This window comes from Sinohyriopsis cumingii, chromosome 2 (genome assembly GCF_028554795.1).
Source record: "Sinohyriopsis cumingii isolate HCF-2022 chromosome 2, ASM2855479v2, whole genome shotgun sequence".
Classification (NCBI taxonomy): Eukaryota; Metazoa; Mollusca; class Bivalvia; order Unionida; family Unionidae; genus Sinohyriopsis; species Sinohyriopsis cumingii.
This window is the reverse complement of record NC_142962.1, coordinates 74,291,221-74,305,177: the sequence shown is the minus strand read 5'-3', so window position 1 is coordinate 74,305,177 and position 13,957 is coordinate 74,291,221. Positions and strand designations below refer to the sequence as shown.

Genomic DNA, 13,957 nt, shown 5'->3' with positions numbered 1-13,957 from the left:
AATGATATAGGGGTTAAAGCCTTCTACCCCCATTAAAATGATACAGGGGTTAAAGCCTTCTACCCCCATTAAAACGATATAGGGGTTAAAGCCTTCTACCCCCATTAAAACGATATAGGGGTTAAAGCCTTCTACCCCCATTAAAATGATATAGGGGTTAAAGCCTTCTACCCCCATTAAAATGATATAGGGGTTAAAGCCTTCTGCCCCCATTAAAATGATATAGGGGTTAAAACCTTCTACCCCGATTAAAATGATATAGGGGTTAAAGCCTTCTACCCCCATTAAAATGATATAGGGGTTAAAGCCTTCTACCCCCATTAAAATGATATAGGGGTTAAAGCCTTCTACCCCCATTAAAATGATATAGGGGTTAAAGCCTTCTACCCCCATTAAAATGACATAGGGGTTAAAGCCTTCTGCCCCCATTAAAATGATATAGGGGTTAAAACCTTCTACCCCCATTAAAATGATATAGGGGTTAAAGCCTTCTACCCCCATTAAAATGATATAGGGGTTAAAGCCTTCTACCCCCATTAAAATGATATAGGGGTTAAAGCCTTCTACCCCCATTAAAATGATATAGGGGTTAAAGCCTTCAGCCCCCATTAAAATGATATAGGGGTTCAAGCCTTGTACCCCCATTAAAATGATATAGGGGTTCAAGCCTTGTACCCCCATTAAAATGATATAGGGGTTAAAGCCTTCTGCCCCCATTAAAATGATATAGGGGTTCAAGCCTTCTACCCCCATTTGTCCTCATATCACATGAGACCACATGCGAATGTTATCATGAGGCACCATTGTGAGAGGATAGTCATGTAGGGTAGATGACTTCAGCCCAGATCAGTAAGCAAACATAACTGTTATTATCTTACTGTTCATAGCAAACATACACAGTCATGATTTGTGTCAATGCATGCATTTTATTACAAAGACAACTTATGCACAAAGGGAAAGTTTTCAGTCAAGCCAGTATTATTGATTGTGACTGAGAGATTAAAGTAATACTGCAAAAATGGGATTATTCATTATTACTATACTCTGTATAAAATATCGTTTTCTTTGGCCAAAAATTCCTAGATTAATGCTATAGTGTTTTGAAAACTTTATGAGTATATAAATTGTTAGAATCATAGAGTCATATTACCAGAATATTGGAGTGGTTCTGACATGAGAGAAAAGATTAAATCGCTATTTCACTTAAAGGTGTCATACAGATTTGTCAGAGAGGCTCAAACGATGCTTATGATTTTTTAAATATGAGGTGCAACTTTCAACTTGGGAGATTCTATTGGAAGCACAATGACACAGACTTGATGAAGCTTAATAGAACAAGTATGAAACGTTATTGTTTCATATTGGGCAAGAAAACTTAAAATTGCAGTTGTCGCTGAGTGAACCTTGTGACAAAGATGATGAATACTTCACCAGTATTAGTTAAATATTAGTGTAATAATGAGAAGATCAGTTAGAAAGATACTATCAATATTAATTTCACATCCTCACATAACTTCTATTATGAACCAGTCTTAAATGCTGCAGATGCAGAACAGCAGAGTGAAAATCCTCAGAAGCTATGGACAAAAATGAAGCAAAATCAAGAAAATTTACAAGCACATCAAGATATTTAACATTGTAAAATACAAATGTACAACGTCTGGTTGTATTTGAATTGGTGCATTACTCTGACAAGTCATTTGGGCTAACAACTTCTTGGAAGATATTCTACTTCAAATGTTAAGGCAGTTTAATAGTCCTGAAAAGAATAAGCCTGTTTATTTGCAAATGGTTGATTTACAAGTTATTATTATAACTCAAAGATATGATTATTCGCTTGATGGAGTCCATAAAATTCCAATATATAAAACAGATTTTATCCTCTAGATTTAGATACTACTGACTGTATATGAGAAGAAAACATGGCAATTTAAAAAAAATCAATAAATTTGATGACATTTCCACATATATAAAAAGTTTCATGGTATTAGGATACAATCACTGCAAATATGTATGCCTTGGAATATATGAAATCTGTGGCAAAACATGTCATCATGAATACTGTAAATCAGATTAGCATGCATTACATGATCTTGGTGCTCAATCAGGTATTAAATGCCGTATCAGAGTAATGTCCCATAATAAGCTTTGCTGACCCTGCAGATCTATTCACGAGTCTTATCCTATGCACAGATGAAGACTTGCCTAACCCATGATTGTAGAAACATTAGATGATCATTGTTAAGGAAAAATTATGCACAAGTCAAAAACATAATAGCCATGGTTGAAGCAATTGTAGTTTATGTTCCTGGTAAAGTAAAACCATTACAACAAAGATTTCTCAATTAGACAATGAGTTTTCTGTTATATACCAGTATGCAACTGTGGTTCAGTTAAGACAACTCGCAGAAGAACGTGGGATACAAATACCAAGCAGAACAAGAAAAGCCAGTATGTTATGTTAGACTGCCACAGTTGACAACTTAACAAAAGAGCACTGCAGCATTATATCAAGATTCCTGCACAGGTCAAGAAGACCAAAGTAGTACAAGTGATTATTAATGAACCTATGAACAAGAGCATCACTGCCATATCACAGCTGTTGTCACTACAGTGGCTGCCTCAAAAGCATGACTGCAAGTCCCTGAGTTTGAGTTATATAACAGTTGTCATGATTTATATGATTACTGAGCAGACGTAACAATTTAATATTAGCCAGATAGAGACTCAAAGATGAATTCGGTCATTATAGCAACATTATAATGTATGGACACCTTTTTCTGTTAAGATGAAGATTGTTCTTCGTGTACAATTTGACATTTGGTTGTGCCACTTGTTACATTCATGGGGCTTAAACTCTGTAACAAGACAAGGTAAAACCCCAAAAGCAGTCAATTTTCCAAAATGTACATTTGTTTCCCTGAAATATAACATAAGCAAAGTGAAAGAATTCAAAATAACTTACCTTATATATCTGAATTCCTATATTTCCTAAATGTACTATGAATTTCACAGTATTCAGAAACAAACCAATGGTATTCTGAATGAATGTTCTAAACTACTTGTGTGCTATTCTGGCATGACTGAAGAAACACTGTTCTAATATCCAAAAGTTTTATTTCAAGGTAATCCTACGAAAGTTGAATGTCACTAAAGACCTACATTGTTTCACCTAATCCAACGAAATTTATTCAATATCCAAGTCCTTGAATAATTTAACAATAGTCCAGCAATATACTATGGTTTTAGAATAAATGTTTTCCACTCTGCAATTTTAGTGAACAAATTATAAATAAATCAGATTTCCTCTCATAACTCTTACAAACTGGAATATAACTGAATCAAATGCTGCAGCAAGCCACCTCATTAAGTTGATCAAATTTGAACACTGTTCCTACATGATCAAGACAAGGGAGGTACACAACTTGAATGGACTCGTAAATAAGCATTTTTCCATTTTTGGTCCATGTTTGCATAAATACCTTTCACTCATATAAACATGTAATGGCTTATCTTTGGTAAACTGTCATACTTTTGATGTTAAACGTACGAAATATCCTTTTGAAGTCAATTGCCTCCACCATTTTCATCCATGTACAATGCACTATTGTTACATGCTATTGGTTAGTTGGCATTACTTACTAAGGGAGGCAAGTCATGAAATCTAACAAATGTCGTTAGGACAAAGGCATTAAAATATCTGTTCAATTAGCCAAGATGTAGATAGGGTTAACATATCGTTACCATGGCTAGCGAAGATGATAGATACCTAACAAAGTTGCTTCTCAATGGGTCAGAGACTTCATTCAAAATTCCTGCATGTACTGATGTCCAAATAACTGTTCTACAATAAGCTTGTTACGATGTGTGATAGCATATCCAACATGAACACACACCTTATGTTTTGTTAAAATAGCAATGGCTGTATCCACTTGCTACAGTCGTGGCCATGTTGGCAGTCTGTGTGCTTAAATATATTTAAGTGCAACTGCAACATTTGCTGAATCTTTAGAACATCAACATCTCTGCCTCTTTGTATCTGCTAGCAACATCTAAAATGGTTAACAAGTACTTGTAAGTATGTGTTATGTATATTTGATTTAATTTATAATTGATTTAATTTAATTGTTTGTTAGTTTAAATTATTTTTTATTCCATTACATGCTATTGTAATGTAACTTTATTTACTGGATTTGACATTTTCCAGAAATTAGTTTGACCTATTTTTTTCGTTAACACCTAATAATAGAAACTTTGTATCAAATGCTGACCTAGTTTCTGACCTTGATTGTTTGTGGAGGTCACCCAGAAGCCTATGGTTTCATCACGACATACTTGGCTGGAAGACCATGAAAGTATTGAGCTGGTTTGGGCATTACAATTAAATGATTATAATAAATATAATGTCAAAACCTTCCACTGTATCACTGCAGAGTACGGGGAGCGACTCCTTAAAGCTGCTTGTGAACACCTAGAGCTGATCCATATTGTTTTCGCTGGCCGCAAACGTATCCAGATATGTTACAGTCGTAAGAGACTGCACGGGAAGATCTCACAAAGGGTGACATTGCCACAGTGATTACTGGACTCGCAAGAGACAGCAGAAACAATTACGGGTTGGTCGGCTGTACTTAATGGACTCAAACGAACATGGAGATCATAACTCGTATATCCAACATCAACTTGACCAGGATGCTTTCATGAAACCACAAGACGCTTGCGTGCCTGTCAGACCTGGTGTTGGTGGTGCCGCTATATAAAATACAATCCCAAATTTAAACCTTGGCTTTGCAAAGTGTCTATTGCAACTGCATGGACATCATTTGTCGTTTTCGTGTGTGATTCCTCACAGTCATATTTGTGTTTTGCAGAGATATTTGCATGGTTATTTTCGAACCAAACACGGTATTGTTAATCAGTATACGTACCATCAACGATTAAATTTGGTTTAAAGCTGGCGTCGCTTCTGGTCAAGATATGTTGTCGTTGTCGACATTAACATTGTGGATGCCTGCGCTAATCCATTCGGTGACCACTGACTCGTGTTTTTTATTTTTGTCGTTTATGCAGTCTGGAACCGCATCGACGCTATCATTTCGCGCATCACAACAAACGTTAAGACAGACATTACTGTTCAGGGGCACATGGCAAACAGGCCTCAACGAACCAAAACAAGTATTATGGCTTTTCAAGATTAAACTCGAGCTAATGTGCAGACTCGTCATGTTATGATATTTGACCGGCTAAAAGTGTATGAAGTTTCTTTGTGGTTAAATGGTCATCAGGGACCCATTGGAGAAATTTTTCTTAGCTTCAGACACAGTGATTCATATCGTTGCTTATAAATGACCTGTCTTACATGTACTATATAGTAGTTATTATATAGTACACGTATGACAGGTCAATTGTAAGCAACGATACGAGCCACTGTGGCTTCAGACAAACAAGTCGCACGTGTATATCATAAGTTAACACGTGTCTGCAGATTTCCCAGTACGACTGTCGTACGTTGAACCCGATTATTTACTTTTCGTTGGAACACATGGACCTGTTCAGGTAGTCCGTGATCCACATATGTTTTCATGCACGTGTTACTGGTCTGGTTGGTCCCCTTGCTGTTTCCAATTGCAGATGCATTGCTGTGATCCTTTTATATAAGTTGTTCGAGGGTGTAAGTGGCGGAATGAGGGCCCTTGACCCGCTTATAGAAAGCAAGTAGAGTATAACAGTAATTAAACCCGTTACGGTTTTAAATAAAGCCCAATATGTAAGAAGTAAACTCTGATACAGGCCCGGCTCTAGGGCAAGGCGAACGAGGCAACCGCCTTGGGTCCCGCGCTAACTCGCAATGCAGTTTGTTTTTCTTGGGAACTCGCGCTCATCGCTTGCTGCCTTGGGACCCGCACATCATAGGACCGGGCCTGTTCTGATACGTACGATAGGGGTCAACACATATCAGAGTATCACATTGTAGGATTAGCACACAATGTGTTCGTTCTTCATCCAGAACGCCACTGAAATTTAAACGTAAATGCAAGTCAGCGTACCGAACAATACACAGTGTTTCACTTGATTCATTTGTGCTACAGATACCCCCCCCCCCCATTTAATTTGACCCCTCAGTTCTAACATCATGGGGATTTTTTTTACCGTCAATCGTGCATCCCAGCTGAAAGCACTAAATATACTTTCCAAATCACAGTAAAGAAAACTATACATAAAAATCTAGTAGTCATGGAGTGCAGAACGACCAAGGGTAGCAGTGGAGTCGGGAAGAAACAGGTCTCCAAAATACTAGTGAAATCTAGCAGCAATTTCAATATCGAGCCCCTGAGAATCTCTGCCATTTTCATCTTGCAAATTGTTTATCGAAAACCAACAGTAATGTCCGTTTGATAGGTATCTGAAGCTTTCTGGATCGCCTGATCTCGGCATATTATACTTTGATCAGTTAAAGAAGCCATAATATGATAAAGAAATCGAAAGTGTTGTTGAGAAGAAAGAAAAAAAATCATTATTTTCTCGAACATGCAAAGGCTGGACTTCACCAGACTATCTGCATAGTGATGAAAGCCAAGAGATACCGAGTGATTCCAGCACTGGCCATTCAGAACCACCTTGGCTATGTCTTCCAGATAAAATTCTGCCCGGTATGGGCTCGGGTCACAACTATTCTTCCTATATACTGTCTATATTTGTTTTTCAGTGCTAAACTCAACAGTGTCCAAATGCTAATAAATCATATGCTAATCTAAAATATATTCAAAGGCGACCTGAAGGTTAAGTTCTTGTCATAGGTTAACCGGCATATTTTTAAAGCCTGAACTGTCAGCAAAATGCGCAATAGATCACAGATTGCAACAGTGCCTCGTCACTCACTGTGCACTGTCGCAGAATTACACGCAGACAACCATATTGCTCATATTCTAAAGAATGAAACGTTTCCTTTAAATCAGTCTAATTCATGTATCATCACCAAAATGAGAAGAGAAATGCTCTTAAAATAGACTGGGGTTACATTCGTAGATACTAGCCCAAAATAACAATAGTGACCTGAGTTCCTGTGTATTTCGACGCAGCAATTTACAGGATAAAAATAATTTTGCTCGCAGGACATTTCTGAGTAGAAAAAGACCTTTCCGGAGCCTAAATCGTTAGAGCGTCCTCCTCGGATTCAGGAGGTCGTGGGTTCGAACACCGGCGGAGTCACACCAAACGACTGATAAAAAATAGTACTAACAGGTACCTCGCATGGCGCTCAGCATTAAGAGATTAGTTTTAGTACTGGTCGGCCTCTGTCAGTATAATGTGACTGGGTGGGACATGATGCTACATGTCTGGGGCATGACGCCCCAGTGCTAGACATCACTATAAACTGCAACCTCAGACATCTTATCGATATGACTGAAAAATTGTTAAAACTACGTTAAAAATACAAAACACACACACACGCACTGTAGAAAAAAGAAACACTGTGGTGATTACTGGATTGACTGTTGACTGTACAACTAATTAAGATATTAAGAATGAAAACAAGTAGTTTATTAATTTGTCTATCCGGACGTCTTCGTACGTTTCCGTCAAGGCATGAAAGAAATATCGGGTGTAATTCATCGCCATTGAAAACCAAGTCCTGAACTACGTTCGCGTAGGGAAACTTTATTATGGCGGAAGCAGACTAAAAAGTCACAGTCTGGACAATATCGGTCTTTGCTGTCGTAGCACTGGTGCATTCCGGCCGAGGCGAATCCACAAACATTTCAAATCGATATGTATTCATACAACTAATTCCGTTGTAATTTCACGACCTGACGGAAAACATCTTCGCTTTCCAAAGTTCCGATATGTTAAGATATCGTATTCTTGGCTTGCGAAGATGAGTGTAAACTGGCCGAGCGACGTTCCGATCGATCATCTGTAACACGATTTACTACAAGCAAGGACAGTCTACCACAATCGATCATGAAAATACCACATTGAACTAAACTTACACAATCGTCCGTAACAATGCCACGATATTCGACGATCATGCATAAAAATAGCACAATGTATCAGGATAGTTAACATTTTACAAATAAATATAATTGTAATAATTCCTATTATAAATTAAATGTTTTCTAACTCCGGTATGTAGCTTTATTCATGAGTACAGTAGTCATGATACAAATGAGTATATAATGCTAAGCTTTATAAAATATAGGGAATATACTTATTGTTATTATCAATATGGGAAAAGGCCGATTTGACAGTCACGTGTATATAGACTAATATTATACAAAGACTTCCAGTCTTCTTAGTAATTACCCATTTGAATGACATTGTTTTGAATTTATATCGTAATCATCATTTAATGTAATATTATTTAAATATAGAATTTCATACGTATCAATTGAAATATTTAAACGTGTGTATATATGTTATATTACATTCATATATAAGTGCAGTTACTTTCTTAAGTTATAACGGCACGTGTAGGATGCAGAATATCCATAAACTTTAAGCTCTCTATAATATGATCACAAAGCAATTATTGAGACATATCCAGCAGTGGGTATGCTGTATAAAGAGACATGTCCAACAGCGGATATACTGTATAAAGAGACATATCCAACAGCGGTTATACTGTATAAAGAGACATATCCAACGGCGGGTATACCGTATAAAGAGACATGTCTAATGGCGGGTTTACTGTATAAAGAGACACATCCAACAGCGGATATACTGTGTAAAGAGACATGTCCAACGGTGGTATATTGTATATAGAACAGTGTCCAACAGCTATATACTTTTTAAAGATACATGTCCAATAGCGGATATACGGTAGATCTTGGCAGTTGCGAGTAAAATAAAACATGTCACAATCAGGCCGAAAGTTAATACTAAATAGTACAGCATATATTATTTTTTCTACAAAACTGCATTTTTTTCTTTCCTCTTTAACCAATGTTTTTAGTGAATGTATGAAAATACTTCATAACTTTTATTTCTTGTTCTCAAATGCCTTCCACAGTAATTTCCAATCGATTCAGGGCTTTATATTTATGTGTTTATTTTATATTGTGTTTTTTTTATATAAAGCTATATTAGAACGTCTAAGGTATCGGGCAGGTATGGAATTCAGGATCCAAAAAGAATAAAATCGAATGGGTTAATAATGTCCACAGTAATCCACAGGTGCTCGACGCGAGCTTGATGTTGAGAAGAAAAAGAAGAATGAAAAAAATAACAAAACAATAATCTGAAGGAAAAAAGTCATACTAAGTGACAAAAATACCTAACATTACCCCACTGACCCTTTCTGACATAGGACCCTCTCTATCATGCTATATAAGAGATCGTCATGGGTGGAACGAAGTATTTGGAAATTACGTACCTTCTCTCTTATATACAGAGTTTAAGCCCTATATAGAGCAGCTGTGGCGTAATCTTAATGTGAGAAATCCAGGTCCTAAATCAGAACGTGTCTGACCATATGTCAGCATTATCTAATACGAAGTCCCGCTACTTCGAGTACGGGGACTGTCTAGGTAAAGTGTGTGCGGATGAACCTGTTTATGGTTATGTGATTTCGCATGTTGGTTAGGAGCTAAGTTACTTTGAAATTGTACAATTCGTGGTAGCTGATTGTGGAGTTGATTGCGGTAAATCGGAACGCCCAAAGCACTTGGCATTTGTGACGTAAGTTATAGTATTTGTAAGTGATTCTGCCTTTTGGTTTCTTGCACTTTTTTCATCTCTTTATTTCATTGCATCAGAATTTCCGTCAACCATACTTCTGTTTCCGCTTATATAAAATTAAAGCGTTTGATAGGAATGAACCTTGACCTACTTTTTATTTCATAATCACTGGTAGATCAACAAGTAACGCGAGTTTCCTCTGACCCTACCCACCCTATTTTAGGCACCTGGACGGTTATGTTGGTGCGTGGGTACATTCAAATGCATAACGTCAAAAAGCTGCTTTTCGCCGAAACTGTGCAGTGTCGGCATGGGGTAGCTACTTACAGCTGGGCCTAGCCAACTTTAGTTGCCATAATCAAGCCCTGCCCGCATAGGGTAGCCGCTTACCAGCGGGCATAGCAAATTTAAACGATGTTACATCGAGTCACACTTGCATGAAAATCGAAAAGGAAATGGTTTATTTTATGAGAAATTGCTAGTACTATAATCGTTATGTTTTTAGTCCGCAGACAGTCGAAACGAAACATGTACTTGCACTGCTGTCACATGACTACGCAAACTTCGCAACCTACATGTCAATGAAATCAGAAATCAGTTAGTCACTTGATATGAACAATATTGTACAAAATTTCGAAAATATTAAATGAAGTCAGATACTGTTTGTAAAAGAACGAAACTTAATTCTCAGCATATTTTATTTCGAGAACAAGTACCAACAAAATGTCGCTATCTCGGAAGCTTGGAAAGAGTCAGATTCGTTAATAATAATAATAATAATAACAACAACAACAGAGTTCGTGTCACGTGACTACCGCGTTGACATGTGCTCTCTGCTTGATGAAACCACAAGGCTCGTATCGTTGCTTACAACTGACCTGTCATACATGCACTATATAATAACTAGTAGTTCGTGTATGACAGGTCAATTATAAGCAACGATACGAGCCCCTGCAAATGAAACTGGCATTGCCCTGGCAGCAACAAAAAGGTCCAAATATCAAAAGTAGGACTGGAACACATGTGCTCGACGCGAGCTTGATGGTGAGAAGAAAAAGATAATCTGAAGGGAAAAAATGATACAGAGTGACAAAGATACCTTAGATTACACCCATGACCCGTTATGACATAGGACCCTCTCTGTAGTCAGTACTCAACTGTCAGTACTCAGTATGCAGTCAAAAACAATTCGAGGCTGATTTTGGCAGGTTGCTGGTGAACAAATATTAATTAAGTAAATGAGAGCTTGCCGTTCGGTCACCTTTTTCGGCATTTTCTTTCTTTGGTTCTTTGACCAACCGCCCAAGGGCCGAGTTATCTTACTGCTATTCAGCTCGTACCAAGAGGTCATTATTCAATAATCAGAGATAAAAGAAAACATTAAGAATGTTGTAATGTGTTCTAATTTGCAGGTATGAAATAGTGCATTTTTATTTTTGCATTTTGTTCATTAGATCACGTGTTTTATTCGTTTTTTTTAATCAGTAAACAGTCGGAACTGATCCTCATCACGTGAAATTTATCTGGCTTAATATAAATTTAGTTGAACACGTGGCTTTGATTGGCATCAAAATATAGCAGGGAAAAGAGACAGTAAGAAGAGAGTAAATAATATGAATTAGTTGGAAAAGATCAGACACCAAGTTATAAATAGACGTGTTAGCAGTATCAGCAGTTGTGCTGAATTGGTGTGTGATTTGGATTTTTAACGTAGGTTTAAAAAAAAATCAGTCATATCGCTACGATGTCTGCAGTGTGGCAGTTTCTAGTGATGTTTAGTACTGGGGCATCATGTCGCAAACATGTAGCATGATGTTTCACCCAATTACATTATCCTGAGACCAGGCCGACCAGTCCTAACGTTAACCTCATAATGCTGAGCGCGACCTCCCACATCCGACAATTACATTGCTAATAGAAGAACTATAATGGACCCTCAATATTGCCGATGTGAAAACATAATTGAAGCGGAACAACCACCGTTGGCAACAGGGCGTCTGGAATCACAACCACAGCGATTATCATAGCAAGTCCAATCGGAATTGTTGTCAAAACTAAATCGATAACAACGGGTGTTGCAGACGCTGCCGGTAAAATAGTCTCCTAGAGTTTTATTCAGGAATACGTCACTATTCAGAACTTCTTGCAGCGGAATTAAGCAGTATAAATAAAGTTAGTAAACTGTACTTGGTGGTTCTTCTGGGTAACATGTATGGTGGAATTTGAAGTGAGTAGTGAAGTGGGGCACTTTACGTACAATGGAAATTAGCATTACAGAGACCCCTGGGTAAGATTACCGACAATGGAAATTTAACATGGAGAAAAATCGTGGGTAAAATTACCGACAATGGAAATTTAACATGGAGAAAAATCGTGGGCAAATATACCGACAAGGGGAATTTAACATGGGAATAAATCGTGGGTCACTTTACCGACAAGGGGAATTTAACATGGGAATAAATCGTGGGTCACTTTACCGACAAGGGGAATATAACATGGAACTATAGTGTGGGTCTGTCTAGCGACAAGGGAAATTAACATGGGGGGGGGGGGGAATAGAGTTTGGGCTTGTCTAGGGACAAGGGGAATTGAACATGGGATTTTTTTTTTTTTAAATTTAAAAAAAAGGGGTAGGCAATCGAAAAGTCATTCTCTTTTCGAGAAATATGGGTGGCCCTGAAAAGGGCCTTTGGGTTTATGTTAATATGCCCTTAACATAAAGGGCATCTGCGGCATCTTCTTGTCCTCAAGCTGCGTCTTACTCGAGGGCCATAAATCAGTGTCTTCTTGAGGCAACCTTGTCTTTCTACGTATACTCTTCGTATCCACAGACTGGTGTCTGACTTGTCGACAACGGTCCACTTGGACCGGACATACATGAGTATGTCCGTCCTAAACATCATGGAAGACACAAGGGTGGATGATTCGACTGTGGTCCACATCTTGAAGCGACGAGAACAGGTGAATCAATGCAGTGAACTGCGCTTATTTATAGGTAGAGGAAGGATTGAAACGGATTGAGTTCATTCACCAATCCGAATACGCGTTACAAAATTCAGTCAGCCCGCATCCAATCCGAAGAGAGCAGTCTGTGACGTCAGTTGGTCTATATAGATTCGCTAGCGCTTGTGTGCAGTCAATCTATGCGACAGTGATTCAACATGACGGAAATTCAGAAAACGATCCATTGGGGTGCACCAGCAGGGGAGACTGCCCAAGGGAACCCGGACTTACTTTCAGAAGAGGTGAATTGGGATTTTGTGGATTTTCTCTCCTCGTAAGAATTTGTTCCGGAACCTTCGCTACCTTCTTCATTACCGCAAGTGGAGAATTTTAGACAGAGACAGAAAGAAGAATTGGAGAAATTTATACAACGACAAAAGGAAGCGGAACAAGCTTTTCTCCTACAGCAACAGCAGCAAGAAGAAGAGGTAAGAAAAAAACAACAGCAACAACAGCAAGAAGAAGTAGCAGCAAAGAAACAAGAGGGTGAAAATCAAACGGTCACGGTACTGTTGGACATTTTAGCGGAGTTAAGAAGTCTGAAACAAATGTATCAGACTTCTTTATTACGACCGAAGAGAATACGACCTTCCCGAGCTAAACACGTCAACCCTGTGACTAAGCCTACCGTACCACCCTTAGTGATTTGAACCCAATCATCATCATCAACATTACGCAGTCCAGAAGTAGGCCTTGGCCGTGGCAAAGGCTTAAGGCAGTTAAAGTTGATTGCTTAAACTCACCCCTACACCAAAATAAAAAGGCCCTTTTCAGGGCCACCCACATTTCTCGAAAAGAGATAGCCTTTCAATTTGCCAATAACTCAAAAAAAATAACAACCCATTTTACCCCTATAGTACGTGTCTGTGTATGAGTGCGTGAGTGTACGTTCTTATTTTAAAATCAAAACTCAAAGACACTTACCTTATATCATTAATTTATTATTTTATTTATTGTTACAATCCAATTCACAATTCACAACACAACACTTTAATAAAAAGTTCATTGACTTCTTCTGTCTCCTTGTTTAGTCTCTCTGTTTTTTAAATTTCTTCACCGTCACACTCTTTTCCTCTTCTTCCTCCTCACTTTCTTCCCTTCTTCTTTTCTTCTCCTGTTTCTTTTTCTTCACCTGTCTGCTTTCTTCCTCTGAAAAATCCCTCTCTTCTTCCGAAGAATACCTCTCTTCTTCTGAAGAATTCCTCTTTTCTTCTAACTCCTCTTGTTTCTTTTTTGGGCAATCTGGAGACCAATGTCCTTTTTCTTGACTATAATA

At 38.0% G+C, this 13,957-nt stretch overlaps 2 protein-coding genes across 3 annotated transcripts in view; both read left to right on the top strand.

Moving 5' to 3' along the window:
- Nucleotides 1-13,957, top strand: part of LOC149805186 (mitochondrial amidoxime-reducing component 1-like) — a 134,516-nt gene that overhangs the window by 35,617 nt on the left and 84,942 nt on the right. The gene's annotated exons all lie outside the window — the stretch shown is intronic.
- Nucleotides 9,453-13,957, top strand: part of LOC149805187 (mitochondrial amidoxime-reducing component 1-like) — a 53,065-nt gene continuing 48,560 nt past the window's right edge. Inside the window, exon 1 of one of the 2 annotated variants that reach the window (XM_089948171.1) lies at nt 9,453-9,694. The gene's annotated coding sequence lies outside the window, so the exon portion shown is untranslated. The remainder of the gene's footprint in view (nt 9,695-13,957) is intronic. The other variant, XM_089948140.1, reaches the window with a different exon arrangement.